Here is an 18,181-nt window from a genome sequence, read left to right on the forward strand (position 1 = left end):
GCCTTGACTACAAAACCTCATCCTAAACCTTACAGAATGCAATGGATCAATGAGGAAAGAGGTATTGTAGTTAACCAACAAGCAAGCATACCAATCTCCATTGGAAAATATAAAGAAGAAGTTTTGTGTGAAATAGTGCCATTGGAGGTTATTCATGTCTTCCTTGGGAGGCCATGGCAATTTGACAAGAAAACAATCCATGATGGCCTCACAAATAAAATAAGTTTCCAACATTTAGGTAAGAAATTTGTGTGGTGTCCTCTATCACCTTTGCAAATGAATGAGGACCAACTCAAATTACAAGCCAAGAAAGATGAAGAAGAGAAAAACAAAGATAAAATAAAAAGAAAAGAAAAGAATTCTCTCGTTGTGCTAGGAGAGAAAAAGGGCTAGGTTCAAAAGAACCTTAACCCTTGTGCCATCTTCATTATTTTGATGCCAAAGAAAGATGGCAATGGAGTATGTGCACCAATTTTAGAAATCCATCAATAAATAAAATATAGGCACCCAATCCCTAAGCTAGATGATTTGTTGAATGAGTTGCATGGGGTCAATAACTTTTCAAAATTTGCTTGTGTACTTGGTTGGTGATACCTTTTTGGCTCCCTCAATACCCTTAACATTTTCGTTCAACAAATTGTGTACTTAAGGATTGCATAGCTAAGTTTTAGTAGTTTACTTCCCTAATTATGGTCTCACATCTTTTGAAGGACCAATGGAATGGAAGAGCTTCAAGATTTGAGGTCAAATCCTTCTCAAGAAGGAGGGGATGATGGAAGACCATCCTTGGAGCTTCATGTGGGACCCATCACTAGGCCCAGGAGATTGGAAAAGGATAGGGGAACTAATACCCCTAAAGACATGCTTCTCATATTGATCATCCTCCTAAGCCTTGTTGGCATAGACTTTATTTTTATTCCTATTTTACCCTTGTCTTTAATTTTCCCATTTTCACCCTTGTATTTTGGGTATCTTAGACAGGATTTATTTTACTTGTATTTCCCATTTCACCCTAAACGTCTCCTTCTCTTTTCCTTTGGCGAGCCTAGATCCTTGGGCAAAGGTAACCCTCTTCAAGACGCCATAATCACCCATGGAAGGGAGGTCTCCATCACCATGGTAATTCGATAAAAGAACTGTGCATAATGGTCTTACTAATGAAATCACTTTCACTCACAAAGAAAATAAATTTATACTTCATCCTTTATCTCCTTCCAAGGTGATAGAATATCAAGTATAAATGAAACTCAAAAGAGAGGAAGAAAAGAAACTAGAGAAACAAAAAAAGGATAAATTAAAAAGAAAAGAAAAAATACAAGTCTTCAAAGAAGAAGAAGCATGAAGAGGCTAATACTTCTCCTTTAGAAGGTCTTCAACAAGAGAAAGAAATTGAAACAAAAAGAACTCTTCTTGTTGAACAACCTTCTTATCTTCTTCTTTGTAGAAGTGTGCTAAATTGTAATAACACTTCTCTTGAACCAAGTTCTCTACTACAACGGGTGCAGAATATTTTAAAAGAATTTGGTGATGTATTCCCTAATGAGGGTCCAAAAGGCCTTCCACCTTTTATGAGTATAGTGTTAGAAAAGAATGGCTCAATCCAAGAGGGGGGTGAATTGGATTCTATGACACTTTAAAAATTTTCAGAGTTCTTAAGATTTTTATTTCAATTCAAACTTTTCTAATATGAATTTTCAAAGAAGTTCCTTAAAAACATGAAAAGCTTCATTTCTTAAAAGCATGAAAAGCTTCATTTTTGTTTGCAAGAAACATAACCCATGTGAATCTTGAATAGTTATCTGCAATAACTAACCCATAGTAGTTCCCACCTAGACTCATGGTTCTTGAAGGACCAAACAAATCTATGTGAATTAATTGTAAAGGTCTAGTAGTTGAAAATGATTTTTGCTTTTAAAGCTAGCCTTCACTTGCTTGCCCTTTTGACAAGCATCACATAATTTGTCCTTACTAAACTTGAGTTTAGATAATCCTATCACTAACTCCTTTCTACTAAGTTTGTTTAAGTGATCCATATGAATATGTGCAGCTCTTCTATGCCAAAGCCAAATATTGTATTCTTTGGTTATCAAACACTTGGTGTTGGAAATTGCTATTGAGTGTTCTAAATCTAGCATGTATATGTTGTCAATTCTTTTTCCAATGAATCTAATTTCTTTTGTCTTTTTATGACAGATCAAGCAACAAGTATTATCAAATTCAATTTTAAAACCTTTGTCACTAAGTTGACTTATACTAAACAAGTTATGTTTTAGCCCTTCAACAAGCAATACATTCTCAATCAATGTTAAGGAGGAGGAGTTACCAATGTTTCCATGACCAAGAATCCTCCCTTTGTTGTTGTCACCATAAGTAACAAACCCTTCATTCTTTAATTTCAGACTTGAGAATTTTGAAGGATCTCCAGTCATATGCCTTGAGCAGCCACTATCAAGATACCATAATAAGCTTTTGGCTCTCAAGCATTCCTACAACAAAGATCAGAAAATTGATTTAGGTACCCATGTGAAGGATCCTTGATGGTTAGTTCTCAACCTTTGGCTCTTTTTAATCCAAACCATTTCTCCATTTGGAACTCCATACTTCCTAGAGTAGCAACTCCTTATTGTATGACCTTTCTTACAAAAATAATAACAAGTTGTTTGTCTAATGAAATTGCCTTTGTATTTTTTGAAAAATTGGTTTTTCTTAAAAACTCTTTCCTTTGATTTTAATGGCATGTCCATGCTTTGATTAAAACCAAGTCCACTTCTATCAAAAGTATTTCTTTGCGTTCCCAAAATGATATTCAAATTTGCATTTCCATTTGTGAACTTTGCGAGAGTGATTTTCAAATCAACATTTTCCTTTTCCAAAGCCTTGCAATTTTCACAAACAACTTTTGAAGAAGAAGAGGTTTCAGAATGAGCTTCATTGAAGTTCAAAACAGTTTGAAGATTTTCATGCTCATTTTTCAAATCTTCAAACTCTTGTTTAGCTTTAATTAAAGCATTTTCATACCATGACAGCTTGTTTTTAAGCTTTGAATTTAAAGCATCTAGTTTCACAGCCTCGTTGTGAATTTGAATGAAAGCTTCTTGAAGTTGATCATAATCCGGATTAGATTTAAGGTCAAAATCACTTACTATTGTGTCTTGATCAGCTCCATCCATCAAACATAAATTGTTCTCTTCAAATTCAGATTCATCACTTGTTGTGCTTGAGTCATTGTCTTCCCAAGCAATGTAGGCTCTTTTTCCTTTGCCATTTTTCGTCACTTTCTTTTCCTCTTGTTGCTTTTTTAAGAGGTTTGGACATTCAGCTTTTATGTGTCCTGGTTTTCCACACTCAAAACAATTGTAAGAGGATGTACTTGCTTCCTCTTTCTTATTAGCCTTCTTGTTGAACTTGTAGGGGGAATTCCTCTTCTTTCTTAGGAATTTTTTGAACTTCTTCACCAGCAAGTTAAAGTTCTCTGTTTCAAAATCTTCGGAGCTTGATTCTTCACACACTTCTTTGCCTTTGACTGATTTCAAGGCTCTTAGTGACATTCCCTTGCCCTTTTTGTCTTGTTGTTCATTTTCCTCAAATATACACAGCTTTTGCTCATGTTCTCTTAGCTTTCCAAAGAGAGCAGCAAGGGTCAATGAAGTCAAGTCCTTTGATTCTTCTATGGCAGTAACCTTTGCTTGCCATGATCTATCCAAGCATTGCAGCACTTTCAAATTTAATTCTTCTTCTTCAAATTTCCTGCCAAGATCAACAAGGTGATTTATCAAGTGTGTAAACCTCTTTTGAAAATCATAAATTGATTCACCATTGTTCATTCTCAACAATTCATATTCTCTTATGAGAGTATGCTTTCTAAATCTCTTTACATCACTTGTTCCTTCATGAGTGACTTGCAAAGTGTCCCACATTTCTTTATCAGATTTGCATTGAGAAATTCTAAAAAATTCATCAATAGACAATGCAAATGTAATGATGTTCTTTGCTCTATAGTCATATTGGGCTCTTTTTCTCTCATCATCACTCCACTCACTCCAATGTTTTTCTCTCTTCCCATCATCATCTTTGGTCATAGGGATATAGGGTCCATTTTCAATTGTATCCCACATAGCAATGTCAATTGCTTCAATGAAAATTCTCATCCTAATTTTCCAATACACATAGTTTTCACCATTGAAAATAGGAGGTCTATGTATAGACACACCCTCACCATAAGGTAGGTTGTTGTTGGCCATTTTTGAAATCTTGAATAACACTAAAGAACCTTGCTCTAGATACCAATTGTTAGAAAAGAATGGCTCAATCCAAGAGGGAGGTGAATTGGATTCTATGACACTTTAAAAAATTTTAGAGTTCTTAGGATCTTTATTTCAATTCAAACTTTTCTAATATAAATTTTCAAAGAAGTTCCTTAAATGACTTGTTAGTGAAATGAGTCCTATATGCTTTCTTGATTAATCTTTAATATACTTCAAAGTTAATAGCAATCAATATGCAACACTTTGATTCAGTTTAAAGCAATGTTGTGTATACAAACATGTTAATCAAGAATATTCTTTTTAACACACAACAAAAATATTACTCAAAGTAAAAGATAAGGGTAAGAGAAGATTGCACAAGTCCTTTATCCTGGTTCAGCCACTCCACATGTGACCTACATCCAGCCTCAATCATAACCTGATCAAGATTTGTTCCACTATCTTAATAAAGAAGTTTTACAAGCATACCACACATGCATACACTCCTACATTCAAGATAACCACTTTCTTGACCCTAAGAAAGCACCTCTTGTAGAAACCCACTAGAAGAATTCCTTACCACTTGAGACACCTACTCAAGATTTACAATTAATCACAAAGAATTAAAGGAACAAATTCACCTGGAAGCTGAACAAATCAGACTGTGAATTCAGAAGAAAAGCTCAATCTTTCTCTTTCAAGAATGTGATGATGATGATGATCTTTTCTCAAAGCATTTCAAAAAAGTTTTCCTTCTTGGTTTCACAAAGAAAACTCTCCAAGAAGGTCTCAAAGACTTCACAATAACGTTTATCTCTTTTTGATTCTCAACTTATTCTCTATTCTATCTTTTTCTGAAGTTTCAAAATGTGAAAACTATTTATAACATTTTTAGAACCAGATAATCGATTATTTTAAAGGATAATCGATTATTTTGTTCTTTATGATTTTTGGAAATCAACCAAGAACAGATTAATCGATTATTTTGCAAGATAATCGATTATTCCAGAAAGTGATTCCTGGGATAATCGATTATTTCACAAATAATCGATTATTACAGCAAGGCATCCTTTTCACCTATTGCTGGAATAATCGATTATATTTAATGATAATCGATTATTTTGAGTCAGTTTTCAAAAACTTTGTTTTATGTCTCAAAATAACTTTTCAAGTTTCTAACTCATCATCATATTCACTCTTAGTTAGATTAGATAAAGATTAACCCATGCACAAAGCACACACATGCAAAATAAGCTCAACAAAACAATACAACTTATGAGCTACTCCTATTACACATCATAATATCCATATTTTCTTCTTGACTTTATTTTTGACTTGTGGATGTCCTTGGTCAGCTTTGATTCTCAGAATCCACACTTTGTTATCATCAAAACCTTCATTCTCCAAGTTTGAGTTGATTCACCACTCCATGAATCTCAACATATAGAACACCAAATTGACCTTGTGCCTAGAGCAAGCCTACCAAATAGGCCTACTTATAGGACAAACCCCCAAGAAACCAAGGAAATAATGAACTAAGTTCAAAAGTTGTTGGACAAGGGATGGGTGCAAAAGAGCTTAAGCCCATGTGTTGTGCGAGTTTTGTTAATCCCTAAGAAAGATAGAAAATGGATAATATATTGTGATTATAGATTAATAACATTACCATCAAGTATAGGAACCCAATCCCAAGGCTCGATTGTGGGAACCTGAAAAATACTGATCTTGCCCACAGATGGTTTTGACTTCCATTTGAATATCTTATCGGCTAAGGAATGCCCAAAGATTAGACTAGTCCTTCACCAAAGGTTTTTGAAAAAGGTTCTTAGGAGTTGCCACCAACATTTTACTCAAAACGTTGGAAAAAGGAAAAAGGTTTTTGAAAATTAATAACGGCGTTGATAACAAGAATTAAATATTTACCCCTATTATGATGGAGAACACTAGGAAAAGTGAAAGATGAACTTCTCCTAAAATTCTCTCTAACTCGGATCTTCTTCAAAGGAGACTTGGAACTGCACTTCAAGCACTTGAGAAGGATGAATCACGGATTGGAATAGGCCTAAGCCTTGGATGGAAGTATCCAAGCTCAAGCATCAATGGAGTGCTCACTTCAAAGAGAAGGAAGAAAGGTGAAATCCTAAGGTTTGAAGGAGAACTCTCAAGGTGACTTTGAAAGGGAGAAACTCGGCCAAAGGCTCTCAAATTTCATTCAATATTCAAAGTGAGTACAATAAGGTGAAGGAGGGAACATATAGCTTCCGAAAATTAGGTGAACACTTGGCGCCACATGAATGGCCACCATGTTGGCGCCAAGTTTTGAATTCAAATTTGAATTTGAATTCAAAACTTGTCACACATGTGTATGACCGGTCCCATGGGTGCTTGGTGCATTTGGCTTTGATTTAGTGTGCATTTAGGGTTGAATTTAAGTCACACATGTTCAGCCAAGGTGGCATAATCCATGTGACTCAAAATGCAACTTAAATGCATGCTAAATTAATCCTAATTTTGCCTAATCCTCTTAAACTAATATTCCTCCTTAAATCCTACTCTAATGACCCAAATACAATGGTCCAACAAATACAATGGAAAGGAAAAATTACAAGAATGAAAATGAGCCCAATATTGGGTACCAAAAGCCCAAAGGCCCATGAAGCCCAAAACTAGGCCCAACTAGCCTATAACCTAAAATGCTACTCTATATGGTCCAAAATACAAGACCAAAATATATGATACCTATACTAACATGATGTATACAAAACATATGAAAATAGCTATAACAAAATATGGCCCATGAAAAGTTCAACTTGGGCCTTCCTAGACCCAATGGGCCCGATGGGCCCTGACAGACCCAAACCTTCATGTCTAGCCAACTCCTCTTGGTTCTTTGAGTATGTCACCTCTTGCACTCCAAAGCATGATTCCATCATCCCCTCCCTCTTGAAAAGGATTTGTCCTCAAATCTCGAGGATGAATGGAAGAAGAAAAATTAACACCTACATATAAAACATGCAAGGAATAAGAAGTAACATTGTAAGATAAAAGATCATAGATCCTAAGAGGAGTCCTAGTATCTAACCTAACTGTCGCCACCGGCCCGAAACGGGCTTTCGACATTCGCGAAGGATGGTTGGACTCTTTTATTTGTTTAAAAATATGGATTGCTAGAATGACTTATTCTCAAACTGAGACCTTGTCAAACGAGCAATTTTATTAAAAGGCTCACCAATCCATGTTAATCCCAAGCGGGACCCTCCATGGATTAGCGGTTTTCATAAAAAGGAAGGGTTCATGGAGTCGCCACCAATGTTTTACTCAAAACATTGGAAAAAGAAGTTTAAGGCAATCGATTCAAAAATCGACTTCGGCCATGACAACCAGAGTCGGGTAAGGGAGTCGGTTACGCGTGGGGAAGGTGTTAGCACCCCACAGCGCCCCTTTCGGGTTCCCTATGACAGATTATTTCTAAAAATAATAGTGCGAAATTACTAAATTACCCCTATTTATTCTAAACAATTATAACTTAACTATCTACATGATGACAGTTAAATATACACACAGAAAGCAGTAAAAGAAAGGTCTTAAGAAGAAACCTTTGAAGCGTGCTTTTATATTCAAGTAAAACTGGGAAGCTTTTTGGCGTTCCCCTCGCTCTACAAGCCCGCTCGCTCCCTCCTAGAAAATTTTAACTATGGAAATCCGGAGGATTTCCCTTCGACTCAGTTCGAGACTCAAGCAAAAAGCTCAGAACTCGAGAACTTTGTCGGATCAACTCTCCGAGTGATTTCTAGGCAGAGCACTACTCAAAAAAAACCCAGAATACTCAAGAAGAGGGTTAAAACTCAGTGTGAAAGTGTGGAATGACGTCCAAATGACGTCTTATTTATAGGGAACAGGTGCAATACGGGCCCTGGAGTCAATACGGTCCGTATTGAAGTTTTGAACTACAATACGGCCGTATTGAGTTCAGTGCGGCTGTATTGAAGTTCAGAAACTTCAATACGGCCGTATTGAGTTCAGTGCGGCTGTATTGAACTTCAATACGGCCGTATTGAGTTCAGTGCGGTTGTATTGAAGTTCAGAAACTTCAATACGGCCGTATTGAGTTCAATGCGGCTGTATTGAAGTTCAGAAACTTCAATACGGCCGTATTGAGTTCAGTGCGGCCGTATTGTAGTTCAAAATGTTCAATACGGCCGTACTGAACTTTTGGGAGGCCGTATTGGGCTTTATTCCCTCCACTTCCTTATTTTGAGCTATTATAAGACCTCTAGACCTACAGAGAATCCTCCTAGGGCCTTCCATGAGTCCTTCTGGCTGACTTTCCTTCAGTCTTCAAGAGTCTTCAAGCTTTATTTCCGACCCGGACAATTTTAGGGGTCTACAGCTGCCCCCCCTTTACTTAGTCAAACGGCCTTTTGGTGTACCGTTTGATAAGTAAAGGAGTTGACCCAATTGTCCGGGGAATGTGCCATCCTTCTGACTTGTAGTGTCTTCAGGTGGGAAAATTGTTGAGTAGCCTCTCCAGGTTGGTGCATACCTCCGCGCTTCTAGTCACTTTGGTAGCATGAGTCTTGCCCTCTCCAGGGTGAGTTTGCCCTCTCTAGGGTGAGTTTGCCCTCTCCAGGGTGGCTGAGTTTGCCCTCTCCAGGGTGAGTTTGCCCTCTCCAGGGTGAGTTTGCCCTCTCCAGGGTGGCTGAGTTTGCCCTCTCCAGGGTGAGTTTGCCCTCTCCAGGGTGGCTGAGTTTGCCCTCTCCAGGGTGAGTTTGCCCTCTCCAGGGTGGCTGAGTTTGCCCTCTCCAGGGTGAGTTTGCCCTCTCCAGGGTGGCTGAGTTTGCCCTCTCCAGGGTTTTGAGATAAGTTTGTCTCCACAGTCCACGATGCTGCTTCGACGATTTGTTTTTGATTTTGGTGCCGCTGAGGGCTGGATAACGCAGGGATCCGTCTAGGGGATGTGCAGTTACTCATAGGTTCTTGTGTCCCAACTTTCCATTGCGTAGTTGGTACCCATTGAGGAATTTCTGTTTCCTTGGGGTGTAGACACGAAGATGCTCTTTCTGATGTGAGCGATGCCTTATGATTGGCTGACGTCCTTTCGACGATGGTGGAGTATCCCGGTTATCCTTATTCGGGTGACTCTTTTTGTTTTTCTGGTTTTGTTGCCTCTATGTAGGCTATCATCCGCTGGGGGATTTTGTCGTTTTGTTGTGATTAGCCTCTTCTGTTAGGCGGATCATCTTGACGTTCAATGATTGGCTGAATGCCGAATTCCGCTTGGGGAATGATTATTGATCTTTCGATTTTTCCTCTTTTTGAAGGAGTGCCTCTGAGTAGGCGAATTATCTTGATGTTTGGTGTTCGGCTGAGTGCCGGATTCCGCTTGGGGAATGGTTATTGATTTTTTTTTTATTTTTCTCCTTTTGTAGGGGTGCCTCTTGAGTAGGCGACTGGGGATTTGGGGATCTTATGTATCCCAGAGTATTATTTGGGAAGCCTCTGCAGGCTTAGCCTCACTCAGCGCTTGAGTCAGAGAGCTATCTTCCACTGAGGAAGTTTCAAGTCCTTTGACTGAATATTTTGCTTGGATGATCGCGCTTCCATTGGGGATTTTGACGATTTTGCTTTGATAGCTCTCGCTGGGGATTTGTTCCATGAGCTTAAGCTGAGGTTTCTCTGGGGAGTATTATTTCTGCGAGCCTCTCCAGGCTCAGTTATTCTGAGAGAGTATTATTTCGGCGAGCCTCTCCAGGCTCAATTATTCTAAGAGGGAGTATTGTTTCTGCAAGCCTCTCCAGGCTCAATTATTCTGAGAGAGTATTATTTCGGCGAGCCTCTCCAGGCTCAATTATTCTGAAGGAGTATTATTTCGGCAAGCCTCTCCAGGCTCAGTTATTCTGTATGAAGAAGGAGTATTATTTCGGCAAGCCTCTCCAGGCTCAGTTATTCTGAGAGAGTATTATTTCGGCAAGCCTCTCCAGGCTCAATTATTCTGTACAATTGGAATCTTTGCCTTTTTTGTCGAATTTTGACTTTTTCTGTATTTTTGCCTTTTTTGTCATTTTTTGGCTTTTTCTGTATTTGATTGCTTTTTCTGTCGATTTGCGGCTTTTTTTGTTGACCGCTGCCATACACAAGCAATTTTTCCTATTTTTTCTGTTTTATGCAATTGCCTCATGAAGAGGTCTTTGAAAATTTCTTTGTGGCTAATACGGCCATATCCATTTCAGTACGCCCGTATTGAGTTGAAAATTTGTTCATAACCCTATTTTTAGTACGGGCGTACTCAACATGATACGGGCGCATTTGTTTTTTCTGAAGTTTGATTTTTTTTTTTTTTTTTAATAAACAGAGAATAAGTGATCTTCCATTACACCTATCATCTGTATGCATGTATGCGGTATGATGCACCTAATTCTATTTGATTCATTTTTCAAAAGAATTAACCGATGCGTTTTTCTGTTTGGATTTTTGCCATTCCTCTAGACGGGCTGTGCGTTGCCGATTTCTGTAACCGAGGAATGATGCGTGTTATATTGAGATGGGCGTCATCAACCCAGTGATCCTCCCCTTCCTTTAGAAGACATGTCAACCCTCCTATTGACCACTATATCTCCATGTTTCCACTAGATTATCCTAAAATCGCTTGGGACAAGAGAGAAAAGAAAGGAAAGGTATATATTTTTCGAAAGTTTGTGTTTTAGAGGGGTTTTTATTTTCATTTTGAAAAATGGTTTTTGTAAGAATGGCTGGCCAAGGTAGGCTTATTGTGTTTAGGCTTGTTTGATTAAACACTTATGAAGTTAAGCACGTCTTGGTTATTAACGTTCGTGATTTGATAACTTGGATAGCTTTTCTTGAGCCCCTTTGTTGAATTCAGTTGGTGGTACCATCATGGATTTATTCTGTTTTTCGATTGCCCTAACTTTTGCCTAAAACACCCATTTGTGGAGTTTTAGCGGGCTTTTGTTTTTGTTCATTATTTTGTAACCCTAATTTTTGCCTAGGTCACCCTTTTGTGGGATTCCTAGCGGGTCTTTTGCTCTTATTTTTGCGCAGTCCCCTTTTTGGGTTTCCTGCCGAGCTTTTTGTTTTTTAGGATTTTTGTCCTGAATGGATTTCTTTTATCCATGACGGCACTTATTGAGGCCAAGGAAAGGTGCTCCAAGTTGTCACACACTTCCACATAAAAAAAGATGCGGGTTTATTTTTATTAAGACGATTTTAACCTCATTTATGTTTATTCAAACAGGGTTAAATAATGCGGTCTAGAATTTTATTGTAAGCAAGAAAAGAAGCAATAAGAAATAATGAAGAATGATTTTATTATAATCATAGTGGAAACATGTGCCCTATCGAGGCTCGGGGGTCGGGCTGTCCCCGAGGAGTAATCTCTAATAGTCATCAGGTCTATACATCCCTATCGGAAGGAAAAGAGCACTTGATGACGACGACCGGCCTTGACGCTTGTGAACCGGCCTTCCTAAAGATCTGGCTTAAAGAACGTCGAGAAGGATCTTTGTTCCTCTTCGTTCTTTGATCTTTATTAGGGTCATATCCTAACCCTTGTTTTCCCGGATTATCTTTGATAGTGGGTAGCTCGGGAATTCCTTGGGAATCCTTGCCAAGTCCTTGTCCCGGCAAGTATCCGTTCTTGGTGAGCATGTAGGCTACCTTCTTCATTTCTCGGGGAATCGTTTCAACATTGGCAATCTCCAATGCTTGGAAGGCGGTTTCTAAAGCTTCCTCTGTTGCATCCACGTAAGGTATGGTGGATGGCTTACTGATGAGTATGTCATCTTCAGCTTGTACAGTCACCAGCTTGTCACCCACTATGAATTTGACTTTCTAGTGGAGCGTAGAAGGAACAGCTTTTGCATCATGAATCCAAGGTCGGCCAAGGAGACAGCTGTATGCGGGAGTAATGTCCATCACTTGAAATTCGACGTTGAAGATGGTGGGCCCAATTTGGATTGAGAGATTGATTTCTCCCACCACTTCTCTTTTAGATCCGTCGAAAGCTCGGACGATCATGTTGCTCGGGCGCATTTGGATTCCCTTGATTGCCACTTGCTCGAGCGTTCTTTTTGGCATCACATTCAAGGAAGATCCATTATCCATCAAGACTTTTGCGATGTGATACTCCTTGCACTTTACAGAGATGTGCAAGGGCTTGTTGTGATTTGGTCCCTCGACGGGGATCTCTTCATCGGTGAAAGAGAGGTGATCACTAGCCGTGATGTGACTAACAATCCCCTCAAACTTGTCTTGGGAGATAGTATGCGACACATATGCCTCGTTCAAGACTTTCAACAGAGCTTGCCGATGCGGTTCGGAGCTTAGGATCAACGACAACAGTGTAATCTTTGCTGGCGTCCTATGAAGTTGATCCACGATGGAGTACTCGCTCTGTCGGATAAACTTTAACAGCTCGTCTGTCTCCTCCTCGGATTCTTTTTCCTCGGTTTTCTTTTCTTCTTTTCCTTTATTCTTGGGAGCTTTATCCTGAAGATCTTCGGGAGTGTAGATCCTGCCACTCCTAGTCATGCCCCCAAGTCCAGCGATGTTGGAGATATTGCTGTTGGAAGAAGAGTGGATGTCGTATATCCACGGCACAGCCTTATTTGATTCGTAAGGGAAAGGCCTTGGAGCGGTGATCCTTAATGGTGTTGGACCTTCCCCTTTGTTTGTCTTGATTACCAACAACGGAGTTGACGTGTGTTCGCTTGGCGCGGTTGTTGGATTACACTTGATAACGAACGGCGTGCGATCCATTCTTTGAACATACGCATCGATTAATTTTTTCTTTTTATTAATGTTATTAATGGATTACTAGGAGAGATGTATGAAATGAATGACTCCTAGATCCCTCCATGATCTATATGCATGATATGAGATGATGATGTTGAATATGCATGCATTGTGTTTATTGAACTAAGCATTATCATGTTTTCGGGATGTCCCTAAGATGATGCATGATATTGCTTGGTTTTGGGTAAATATCATTTTTCTTTGTTTTTTGAATATATATTTTTTGTATTTTTAGGGTGAAAAGGGAAACTACCTATATGAATGTGATGAAGGTAGATGTTAACACCGTATAATGGAAGATTCTTATTCCTATTTATTCTTATTTTAAAAAAGGAATGTTGTATGTTTAAAGAAATGCAATGTATGATCAAACAATTTCACATAATCAATGCACAAACAATTCACTCATCCACGAACAGTCACGAGCGAATCACGAGGTAGGGGTATCCTGCAGAAAAGTGCATATTCAAGGTGGTTCTAACTGTTCTCACCGGTCTGAGGCCCCCAAGGTGCCCCCATTATAGGGACCCAATTCCTCTCGTCGTAAGTCGATGGAAAGTTCCAACGCACTGTCGGACTTGAGTTCATGGTTATCACCTTGAGTGATGCTTTCCGACAACGGTCTACGGGCACCTATAGACCCATTCGACAACCGGCCGTACTAACATCCACTCCCTATGGCTTACCACTCATGCCCCCGGGTATAGAGGGAACTGTTGTGTGCAAAGGTTTGTGTGCAATTTATATTTCAAACAATTGCGGAAAATTAAACAAACAATAGTTATTAAAGCCAAATAAATAAAGCATGTTAACATACAAGTGAGGGGTAATAAAGTAATTTTAACTATTATTTGTTAAAAATAATCTGTCACTAAATGGGACTGACTCTCGAGGCTTCCCCAGCAGAGTCGCCATCTGTCGCCACCGGCCCGAAACGGGCTTTCGGCATTCGCGAAGGATGGTTGGACTCTTTTATTTGTTTAAAAATATGGATTGCTAGAATGACTTATTCTCAAACTGAGACCTTGTCAAACGAGCAATTTTATTAAAAGGCTCACCAATCCATGTTAATCCCAAGCGGGACCCTCCATGGATTAGCGGTTTTCATAAAAAGGAAGGGTTCATGGAGTCGCCACCAATGTTTTACTCAAAACATTGGAAAAAAAAGAAGTTTAAGGCAATCGATTCAAAAATCGACTTCGGCCATGACAACCAGAGTCGGGTAAGGGAGTCGGTTACGCGTGGGGAAGGTGTTAGCACCCCACAGCGCCCCTTTCGGGTTCCCTATGACAGATTATTTCTAAAAATAATAGTGCGAAATTACTAAATTACCCCTATTTATTCTAACCAATTATAACTTAACTATCTACATGATAACAGTTAAATATACACACAGAAAGCAGTAAAAGAAAGGTCTTAAGAAGAAACCTTTGAAGCGTGCTTTTATATTCAAGTAAAACTGGGAAGCTTTTTGGCGTTCCCTCGCTCTACAAGCCCGCTCGCTCCCTCCTAGAAAATTTTAACTATGGAAATCCGGAGGATTTCCCTTCGACTCAGTTCGAGACTCAAGCAAAAAGCTCAGAACTCGAGAACTTTGTCGGATCAACTCTCCGAGTGATTTCTAGGCAGAGCACTGCTCAAAAAAACCCAGAATACTCAAGAAGAGGGTTAAAACTCAGTGTGAAAGTGTGGAATGACATCCAAATGACGTCTTATTTATAGGGAACAGGCGCAATACGGGCCCTGGAGTCAATACGGTCCGTATTGAAGTTTTGAACTACAATACGGCCGTATTGAGTTCAGTGCGGCTGTATTGAAGTTCAGAAACTTCAATACGGCCGTATTGAGTTCAGTGCGGCTGTATTGAACTTCAATACGGCCGTATTGAGTTCAGTGCGGCTGTATTGAAGTTCAGAAACTTCAATACGGCCGTATTGAGTTCAGTGCGGCTGTATTGAAGTTCAGAAACTTCAATACGGCCGTATTGAGTTCAGTGCGGCCGTATTGTAGTTCAAAATGTTCAATACGGCCGTACTGAACTTTTGGGAGGCCGTATTGGGCTTTATTCCCTCCACTTCCTTATTTTGAGCTATTATAAGACCTCTAGACCTACAGAGAATCCTCCTAGGGCCTTCCATGAGTCCTTCTGGCTGACTTTCCTTCAGTCTTCAAGAGTCTTCAAGCTTTATTTCCGACCCGGACAATTTTAGGGGTCTACACTAACAAAGAAAGATAAAATATTAGACTCTCTCGAAATAGGTTCCTCTTCTAAGCATAACCTAGAAGTAAAACCTAAAAATGTAAGAAAACTATGACTAAGACAATGAAAAGACTGATTTTTAAACACTATAATATCTTGCCTAAAGTACCCTAAATGGTATCCTAGGCTTTTCCTAAAATATAAAGAAAATACTACTAAAAAACGTCCTAAACAATTTTGGATTTGATTGTTTATTAGATACTCATAGTCATATAATCTATTTTTGTCTTGTAGGGAAGGAAACATATTAAGTTCAAAAAAATAAGAACTTCCCATAAGATCAAACATAGAATATAGATTATTACAAGTTAGATCTACTAAACAATGTAAACCGAAAATTGGGTGCTTTAGAAAATCCAAAGAAATACTTCCTTCCTTGTGCACCTTCAAGGAAGTAGTATAAGGAGTAACACTAGGAATAGTCCACTCCTTCTTCACTATACCTCTAAGTTGAGAATTCTTGGTTTGAAATTTATTTTGTTTTGCATTCTCAACTCTAAGATAAGTGGCAGCATTAGGACAAGAGTCAAAACTTTTATGAATAAAGAGAGTTCTTTTCACTCGTCAGCATTAGTATTCTTAAACCACTTCTGGTTCCCCAAGTATTCTTCCAACTAGCCTCTTCAGGCTTTACAAAAGATAGATATTTTGAGTGTGTGTATGACTCTCATAGAGAGAATAGGATGGTTTCTACACTCGCTAAGGTATGTAACCTTAGTTTTATAGAAATAAGTGTTTTGAGTGCATGTATTACTCTCACAAAGATGATAGGATAGTTTAAACACTCACTAAGATAAGTTATCTTAGATTTACACAAATATACAAGACTATATAGGAAGAGATGTAAGTTTCTTTTATGTTCGCTTTTGCTTATGGCTTGTTGCTTCTCTTCTCTACTTCCTTCTCTTGTTAGGTCTTGATATTTATAGTCTCATGATAAATTTGCACGTTGTTTAAATTTGAACGTGCCCATTGGAGCGGAGCTTCCTGTTGGCGCAGATAGTAGTTCATTCATGGCTATATAGATCTTTCATTTAATGCATTTGATCTTGCATTAAATGTTTGCTTACTGAATCTGTGTTACATGAAGTCTTTTGCATAGTTTGCTCACTTTTATTTCTGGCTTCAATCATAACCTAGGTATTTCTATTCTCTTTCCATCACTGTAGTTGTAGAGGCGTTGTCTTTTTCTGAAAAGTAGGTGTACTTTCTCTAACATAGGCGTGCTTTGACTTGTGGATCCGCGCTTGTCTAATTTTCTTCTTTCTTCTCACAAATTTGATGACTTCATGTGTTCTTCTATGAGTGTAGACAGTATTTGATATCTCTTTGTGGAAGAAAATATGCACAAAGTTTTGATGATGCCAAAGCATTGAAGAAAATAAAGGTCAAGTTAAAGCAAGCTGATCAAGAAGCAAAATCTCAAGTAATAACTAGATAAGTCTTGACTGCTTAGCTTAGTATGTAAAATGAACTTTTAGAATTTGCAAATTTGACTTGGCCATTAAAATAAGAATTTCAAGAAAACCTAAACTTAATACTTTTACTTTTGAATATAAGAATAAGTTGTTTGAAAAGAAAGCAAAAAGAGTATTCAAAAGATTAAACAAAAATATTTTTAACTGGAAAATAGAAGCTCTTTATATCTTAGGTTTTCATAAGCCAAAACAAGTGACATGTTTCTGGTAATCGATTACCACTTGATGTAATCGATTACCAGAGAAAGAAAACCTCTGGTAATCGATTACCACTGACTGTAATCGATTACCAGAAGAGAAATTTTCAAAATTCAAATTTGAACTATACAACGTTTCAAACATTTTGAACTTAAACCTTTGTAATCGATTACCAAGTCTTGTAATCGATTACCAGAGCCTATTTTCTGAAAAGTTATAGAGAGTTACAACTCTTCATGAAAAGACATAACTCAAGATACAATTGTCTATAAATACCTATAATTTTTCAGAGAAAGGTGACGAACTCTATTGTGAAAATAATCTTTACTAATCACTTGGCCAAAATCATTTGCAAAATCTCTAAAGAGTTCATCAAAGATCATGAAAGTGTAATATCCACTCTTCAAGAGATTCATTCTGTATTACTTAATAGATCATTGGATCTGTAAAGGAGAAAGGGTTTTTCTCCTTGTTGGTGTTTGAATCTCAACACAAGGAAAGGGAGTTCCAAGGTGTTGGACGATTCATTTTCTTGTAAGGTTTACAAGAGTAGTGGAATTCTCAAGTAGGAGACTTGAGGACTGGATGTAGGCAGGATTGGCCGAACCAGTATAAAATCAAGTTTGCAATTCTTCTTCCCTACACTTTTATTTATTTGTTATTTAATTGTGTTTGAGTTGTTCTTCATCATCATTCTTTACATGCAAATTTGTCTAAGGAAATAAAGTGATAAGAAAGTAATTGGAAAAGTTTTTATAAGAGGAAAATTTAGAAAACTTAATTCACCCCCCCTCTTAAGTTATACGAGGCTAAGGGACCAACAATTGGTATCAGAGCCAAGGTCATGAGTTCGATACCCAGCGGGGCAATTTCTGAGGGGGAGATTGTTGCGGGTTGCATCAATTGTCTCGTGGCGGAGGCTAGGTGGGCCAAGTCACTGTCGAATCGTGGCGCTTGGGCTCCTACGCTCTTAAGTAAAAAGAGTTGCGCCCTGACTATCAGCTATAGCTTTTGGCCTAGTGGTAAGCGCTCGATCCAACACTCTTGTTGTGAATAGTGGACTTCAGATGCTTTTCAATATTCTTCATTTGCGTCTGGAATTTGAGTCTCTATCTGAGAGGTAGACTTTGACTTTTCCTTTCATCTGGTCAGTTGTGAAGATGGACAACTTTAATTCTGTCTGGAACGTT

This window comes from Cajanus cajan, chromosome 2 (assembly GCF_000230855.2).
Source record: "Cajanus cajan strain Asha chromosome 2, NIPB_CcT2T_4, whole genome shotgun sequence".
NCBI lineage: Eukaryota > Viridiplantae > Streptophyta > Magnoliopsida > Fabales > Fabaceae > Cajanus > Cajanus cajan.